We start from the raw sequence: 9,000 nt of genomic DNA, 5'->3' as shown, positions 1-9,000 counted from the left end.
TTACCTTCATACATATATTTATCATTTCTCACCCCAATTTAAAATATATGTCTAAACTTCAGGGGGTATTTTCATTAATGTTTATGATCTTTAAGCATTTTGATTCTCATAAATTATACTGTGGTTTAATTATTTATACACTAATAATCATGTAATTCTCCTTTTTTTTTTTTTTTTTTTACAAAAAGTCACAATTTATATTAAATGAAATATATATTTAAATATTTATAAATAAATATGTATCTATATTTAAATGACCGTGTTTGAGTCTGTGTTTAAAAAAATGATGTACTACCGCAAAGCTTAAGAGATTTTAAAGGAGATTAATGTATACTCATTCATTGTGTTAATCACATATCCTAATATTGATATTGGCGATTTGACCGCCAGACTAAGCGAAACTAAAACTTTCTTTGCCTCAATTTGAAACGAATGTAAACGAAAAAAACACCTGGTATTGATATTCTCTCTCTCTCTCTCTCTCTCTCTCTCTCTCTCTCTCTCTCTCTCTTCAACAATTATTTTTTCTTCATCAAATCAGAGATGCATGAATACAAAACTACACAGATACATACTAGTACAAACACAACAATTGCCATAAATATATACACCGACATGATAACCCAGTCGGCGTAGTAATGCAGAGAGGGATGACAGTAGGTTCGAGCTGTGGCAGGAGAAGACACCCAGTTTAATCCGATAGTGATTGAATTTTCTGCAACAAGAGACGAGAAAAAGAAAAGTCCTTTTGATCAGTTTGAATGAGTTATGATTTGTAGCTACAAAGATTTCATATAACATAGTTTTTATTCATAGTTAACATTCTTACTTACACTTGTACAGACATTAATTTATATAAATGCGGTGTGCACCCCGAACTTTTATCGCTTTTCCCTGGCTAAACACAGCGAGAAGGAGGGGATAGGGGAGGGACACTACAGTTCCGATACTTACCATCGGAACCCCCCCCCCCCCCAAAAAAAAAATATATGGACAAGAGTAGTTATCAGTTCGAGACATATTTCTTTGCGTGTTTTTTTGCGAGGTTGGCAACTCCAGCGACGCTCAATTTCATGAAGCATGATTCTGAAGAAAATCTTACCAAAATTAGTTTTGTTTATCTAATTGCATATTAGTATTCAAGATTATATCAGAATAGTTTTTTGCTATCCACCTACAAATATTGAATATTAGTAAATGTATCAAGCGTTTGTTGCTACTCTATGAATAAATATATAACGTGTAAGAGGTAATCATGTATAGTAGGCTTAGTCAAATTGAATATACATGTACTTATCATAGAAAAAACCAAAGAATCAAAAATATGTGGATGAGGGTTGTTATTAATTCAATGCAATTTTCTTTGCGTGATTTCTTCTTATTGGTGTCTTTTTTCCCGTCTTTCTCACGGCGACTTTGCACCAGTCTAAGGATGATAACGGCGATCAGGAAGCCGCCATGCACCACCAGGTATATGGTAATCATCTCACTGGCGCGACAATCTTACAGGAAAACGGCGCCTGTATTTGAAGCGAAAGAAAAACAAGTACATGAAGAAAGAAAAAACAAGTACATGAGTAACTTAAAGGCATATTTTTTTTTTTTAATAAATGCATGCATTATTTGTCACGATTATATATATGTACATAAATTATCAATTAAATTTATCATACCTTTGTGAACCTTTGATCGGTATTTAAACATAATTATATACAGTTCATTAGATTATTTTCACAATGATCTTATTTCCAGCGATCGACACTTTAACATAGCAATAAATATAATACGCAGAAATTATTTCCGGTATCATTTGCTATTAGAATTTTTTTTAATTGCAAGAAATAATCGACTCTTAGAAAAAAGGTTACTTAAAAGCGGGCTGGATGGTAATAACCTTTTTAAACCATATAAATCTCCTTGAAAAAGAAGATATAGGAAAACATTCAAATTTTAAAAAGTTTAAAATGGATTTTCTTCTTTGCTAAAAAAAATAACTTATAGCTTAACAAATCAATTTTTAAAAATTAAGGTAGATCTGATGGAGAATTTGTTGACCACTCAGCCTTAAGAATGTTGCGAAACCTAAAAAATCCCGGATATAGGTTGATAATTTCTATATTTTTAATGAATGGTCACATTTAAGACAACGGCGCGTTCTGGATCTATTTTGTGTAAAAGAGACCGTTTTCTTAAAAAATAAATTTTAAAAATGATCTTCAGTAATACTAGTATTTTGCGATTAAGTACGTGAACTTTTGAAATTTGTTTTTTCCTTTAATTGACTATCTCTTTACCATACTCTATTGCTACCCTAAGATTTAACTTTCTTTAAACTGATAATGTTTGCGATTATCGCCAAACTGCTATGCTTCGTATTATTAAGATTTGTCGATTATTGTTTTGTACCTTTATCATTTACCGAAACCCACTTCATCCCTTTCTTGTACAATTCTTTCGATCACCAGTATCTTTTTTCTTCCCTGAAGCATCCTACGATTATCGCTTGTCATTTTCTGTATCACTTTCCGATCATCGCCTTTTCCGTTCTGTACTATTAAGCATCGCTTTGTCCTTTGATATATTGTCTTCTGATAATTGTAATGTTTTCTTGAGCCAATCATTTCATTGTCTCTGTACTATATTGAGCATCGCTTTGTCCTTTATGAACTGCCTTAAGGTCTTTAAACTTTCTTATATTCCCCCTCACTACGTTCGTCCGAATATAAAACAATAAAGTGCTAAATGAATAGAAATAACAGATATTGCATAGGTGTGCTGCTCGCTAGCGTTTATTTTATTTTACACAAAAACACATACTGTGGAATCATAAGAATTCGTGGTGGCTCAATTTTCGTGGTATTCGTGGTTAGCCCTCCCCCACGAATTTAAATCCTCAACGAAAACAATTTTAGAAAGATATAAATTTGTTACTGAAACAGTAACCGACGCATCCGCGAATTACATCCATCTGTCAGCCCAAAATCAACACTTTCCATAGCATCTACCATTTTACTTTAAATCGCAACTAGCGAGCGAGCTTAGAGTGCCACGCCACCGCATGGTTGTAGTATTTATATTACCTGATCACGTGACCCGAAACCCCATTCGAGTACGTATGAAAATTCATCATGCACATAATTTTAAGTATACTGATATGATGTTTTGTGTTATTGAACATCGGTTCGTCCCTTTTTATGTGTTATAATTTTCCGATAATATTTTTGTTAAAATTTGGACCTTTATATACTGATACAACAATCGCAAACACATCGGAATTATCGGAAAACAGTACTGTACATGTCTTAGATACTTAGATAAGGGAGAGGGGTTATATTACAAGAAAAACATTATGACGTCAGTTGCTTGTGACAGCAATGTACAGTACAGTACAGCATTTAAATCTTTTTCATTTAGTGATACCTGATTTTGTACAGATAGAGCAGCTTTTCTTAGCGAAGACCATTTTCCCCGACGATTCTGCTCTGGTCCTTCTAATCTTACCAAACAGGGATTCGAAGCTTGGCGGAGGATCTGAAATATAGACGACGTAAGAATGTATTGATTGACAACGGGTCCGTAATAAAATAAGAGTTTTCGAAAAAAAAAATTGCGGTAAACAGATTATAAAGTTTTTTGCCAATCTACGTTATTTTGGAACAACCTTCGTACATGCAATCCCATCTTACTAGTTTTTATCAATTTGTAAATTTGTTAGGGTTTGCATGTTTTTGGATACTTATTTCAATGAAAATGGATATGTGGGGGGAGGGGTTATATTATGAAAATAAATCGATCAATCTGTATGTCACGAATGAGAGTAATAGGTGTATAAATTGATTTAAGGATTACTCGTGTTAGTCAAAAGGCAAAGATACGGTTAACGTGCGATATTTAGGCAAAGAAATATCTTTACTGTTTTTGGCCACATCATTAGCGGTTTGTACCCGGGGAGGTTCTTCCGAGGTCCCTGGGTTGATAGAATATTCCGGGTGGATCATTTCAATGATAAGATACCGTCACAGTACCACAGAATAATTGAATATCTGTATAGAGTTTCTTGACAACGTTAGTTTGAATTTGTTTGATATTTAAACGTGTGTAATCCACCATACCCGTATATGAATGTTTGGACGTGTTGTTTGTATTAATTAATACCTCATCTTCGCTAGTCAAGTGTTCGTCTTTTATTCTCATCGAGAATACCTAAATATTTACATCCACTGAATATTTTTTTTTAATGATAACAATTTGTAATTCATACATGCATGATACGACAGAGATCTACACCATCCATTGAAATGACCTAGCCTGCGGCGTAAGAATATAGGTATTCTAAACTGCTGTTAGATGTATTAATTATTTATTTTTAATGAAAACTTAAATTCTTTTAGCTGCAATTAATAATTTAGATTACATTGCTCATTACAGGATGTCTCCATCGTACTTTGCTGTTATTTCTTGAATGATCAAAACTAAAGGTACATATTGAGAATACGAACTCCACAAACTTGCATGGACTGACCTCAGACACACATAAATAAGAAATATCACAAAAAGCCCAAATATTATTATTTTAGAAACTTCCCAAAGCATGATATTTATAGTCTGCTGAAAATTAATACCCCAATAATGATGATATCAAGCTTATTTACAAGTTGTCACTAATATTGTGTCATTTGTGAGATGTATCAAGGAAGTAAATCGAACGATCCACAAGAATAAATAAACAAACAAACAAATAAATACAAAATCAGACTTACAATTTGGACGCTTAATGGTACATACGTATAAAACGAAATAAATATCAAGGGTCTTGTGGGTTAGGCTCAGGTATTTTTCTAGCTACTACCTTCATGAATGTATGCGTTTTATTGTTTTAAATGTTGGCCCTTATACTAATATGATCTGTCGCACATATTTATCATTTCTTTGCTCTAATCTAACATATATGCCCATGCACAATGGTAAAAGACCAGGGGACATATTTGACTATTAACGTTAATAATTATATCATTATAAATTTCTTCAATTGTATGGTACACTGTATACATAAAAAAAAACCCCAAAATGTTCAATAAATCATTTATTGATTCAAAACCAGAAAAACAAAGAAACAAATGACGCTTAAAAATCACAGTTTATAACTTGTTTTTGTACAATGTAACTACAAATACAGAACTCGTTTAAAACTATGCGTGTTCATCAAATACACGTACGAGCATTTTGAAATTAAGAATAAAGTGCATTAAACCAACTTCGTAAGTTAAGGGCCCGATTTGTTTATTCTCATCTCCCAGATCCTCATCATCTAGATGAATGAATGAATTGAACCCTTGGCAGGCGAAGATTGTATAAAACATGCATCCTAATCAATAAAAGTGTTACTATATACCGTGCAACGACTGGTAGAGTTTTAGAACCATTTTAACAAGACCTTGGACGTTCGGTAGGATGTAACTATCTTTCTCTTGCGTCAAAACAAGTTGTAAATGACGCTGGTTTCAAGTGAAATATACACAGATTGCGTAGTCTTTGCTCAAGAGCCAGACACAAAGACCCATAGCTGAGTGACCGGTAAAGAAATAAACAGGCCTACGTCATATTGTTACATTTGACACAACTTCTCAAAGTCCAAGCTCCTGTTAAAATGGTTCTATTTTCACTGCAATCTTCAGGACAAATTCCATCACGATTTCATTTTCTTATATACCGCATTTTCCGCAGTTCAACTGTCACGTTGTAAATTTTGAATTTACTGGGTGGTAGTAAATACAAAATTTACAACATGTTAAAAGGCTAGAATATCTACGGCGGCGTGGAAGGGCCAGATGAGAAAAAAAATTAATCTTATTCGTTCGGACGAATTAGCTATTTGTTCGGACGAAGAAGTTATTTGTTCGGACGAATTAGGATTTGTTCAGACGAATTAGGATTCGTTCGGACAAATAAATTATTTGTTCGGACGAATTAAGATTTGTTCGGACGAATTAGCTATTTGTTCGGACAAATATGTTATTTGTTCGGACGAATTAGGATTTGTTCGGACGAATAAGGATTTGTTCGGACGAATTAGGATTTGTTCGGACAAATAAGTTATTAATAGTGGTACATGTATGAGAGAGAGAGAGAGGGAGAGAGAGAGAGAGATGTCATAATCATGGATACATAAATGTGAAAAGTCTAATCAGTTAACATGATCATGCGCGGATCCAGAAAAATTTACCGGGGTGGTGGTGGTGGGGGGGGGGGGTCTGATAGATAGTTTTGTTTGCGGGGTGGGGGTGCAAGGCCCCCCGACCACCCCGGCTCTAGATCCGCGTATAGATGTACATGTATGCCAACTCTAGGCAGCGCAGGTTTTTTCTTAACTAACTATAAGTTTTATTTCGCGCAATGCCAGAAGAAATGATTCCAATAGTCATAATTATATGATTCCGCAGGTGGATTTCGATTGTCGATGTTTATATTGAAAATATAGTCATTCTCCTGTTTACTTGGGACGCTGGACATACGAAATTATCTTTCGCCTTAACTTTATACATATACATGTATACGATCAAAGTTAACTGATATACTTCGTGGAATTGTAATAATCGCACAGTTACTTTTAAAAGTGACTTATAAAACAAGCTAATTTTTACTTATACTTTATAATATAAAGTCAGCAAAATATCACAACATCCTAACTATAATGCAAAAAAGTAATAAAAATAGAATTTAATGATAAAAATACTTATTGTCCGTCAAATAGACCTCTGCTGACGTATTTGCATGTTAAAATTATCATATGGCTTTGTAAAGTTTTCCTATGTTTGGAATCTTAGGAGCGCAAATAAAAACATTATCAATAATCATAACTGATTGAATAATCATAACTGATTGAATCAAGTTATGGGGAAAATTAAAATAATTGGACGATTTAAGGTGAAATAAAAGCTTACAAAACAATTGACAATTTTATACAATATTTTCAAAAGGTTGTATTTCATTTTTCTTAACTATTATTGAAAAATTTTGTTTATGAATCATACTATCGTAAACATCTGACGCCTATTTTCATCGGTCGAATGCGGCATCCAGGTTATTTATAGATAAAAACTGCATATGATGACGACTAACTTTGATTTTGTATCGACGATTTTTGATGCTATGTCTGATTTTAAAAATGAAATAGATTCAAAGTTGACTAATGAGACAACCATTAAGGTTAACATTAGTTTTAGACTATCGAAAACCCATGGCACCATGATAATATAACTCCAATCCTTTAGATAGATAGAGTTTGAAAATTGAGCTTGACAGCACAATATGTCAGATATTGCATACATGTCAGATAGTATACATGTAACACCTATGTCTATATTATTAACAATTTATCATTTGAAGGAAAGGGGTGGCTTGACCCCCCCCCCCCCCCCCCCTTTCATCTACATCATTACCAGAGCAGATACATGTAGTCTAAATATACATGTAGTCTTTATATTATAAAGTATAAGTAAAAACTAGTTTGTTTTATAAGTCACTTAAGTAATTGTGCGATTATTACAATTCAACGAAGCATATCAGTTAACTTTGATCGTATACATGTATATGTATAAAGTTAAGGCGTAAGATAATTTCGTATGTCCAGTGTCCCAAGTAAACAGGAGAATGACTACATTTTCAATATAAACATCGACAATCGAAATCCACCAGCGGAATCATATAATTATGACTATTGGAATCATTTCTTCTGGCATTGCGCGAAATAAAACTTATAGTTAGCAAAGAAAAAACCTGCGCTGACTAGAGTTGGCATACATCTATACGCGGATCTAGAGCCGGGGTGGTCGGGGGGCCTTGCCCCCCCACCCCACAAACAAAACTATCTATCAGACCCCCCCCCCCACCACCACCACCACTACCCCGGTAAATTTTTCTGGATCCGCGCATGATCATGTTAACTGATTAGACTTTTCACATTTATGTATCCATGATTATGACATCCTAATTCGTCCGAACAAATCCTAATTCGTCCGAACAAATATCTGATTCGTCCGAACAAATCGTAATTCGTCCGAACAAATAACTTATTCGTCCGAACAAATCGTAATTCGTCCGAACAAATAACTTATTTGTCCGAACAAATAAATTATTTGTCCGAACAAATGTGTAATTCGTCCGAACAAATCCTAATTCGTCCGAACAAATAACTTATTCGTCCGAACAAATCGTAATTCGTCCGAACAAATCGTAATTCGTCCGAACAAATAAATTATTTGTCCGAACAAAAATGTAATTCGTCCGAACAAATCCTAATTCGTCCGAACAAATAACTTATTCGTCCGAACAAATCCTAATTCGCGAACAAATCCTAATTCGTCCGAACAAATCGTAATTCGTCCGAACAAATAACTTATTCGTCCGAACAAATCGTAATTCGTCCGAACAAATAACTTATTTGTCCGAACAAATAAGAATTTTTTATTTTTTCATCTGGCCCTTCCACGCCGCCGTAAATATCCGGTGTACAACGCTAGAAAAAAAATTTAATATTAAAAAAAAAAAAAAAAAAATAAATATATATATATATATATATATATATATATATATATATATATATATATATATATATATATATATATATATATATATATATATATATATATATATATACACACACACTCGAATCTGAATTCGACATAAACACACAATGATTTTTCTTTGATGATGATTAACAGCTATGTACTAGTTTGTAAAAAATAGAAGTCAAGTGAATCGGTTGTCAGAGACAGAAGCGTAAATTTTCGAAATTACTTATGGCGAAAATTCGAAAATACTTTGCTTCAAATTGAAAAAAACGCCAACTATAAAATTATCAACAAATAATATCATGTTTGGTATGCTGTCTGTCTATCCGTCTGTCTGTCTGTCTGTCAGTCTGGCTGGCTCTCTCTCTCTGTTTGGTATGCTGTCTGTCTGTCCGTCTGTCTAGCTGTCTGTCTGTCAGTCTGGCTCTCT

Source organism: Magallana gigas, chromosome 2, assembly GCF_963853765.1.
Source record: "Magallana gigas chromosome 2, xbMagGiga1.1, whole genome shotgun sequence".
NCBI lineage: Eukaryota > Metazoa > Mollusca > Bivalvia > Ostreida > Ostreidae > Magallana > Magallana gigas.
This window is presented reverse-complemented; position numbering follows the sequence as displayed.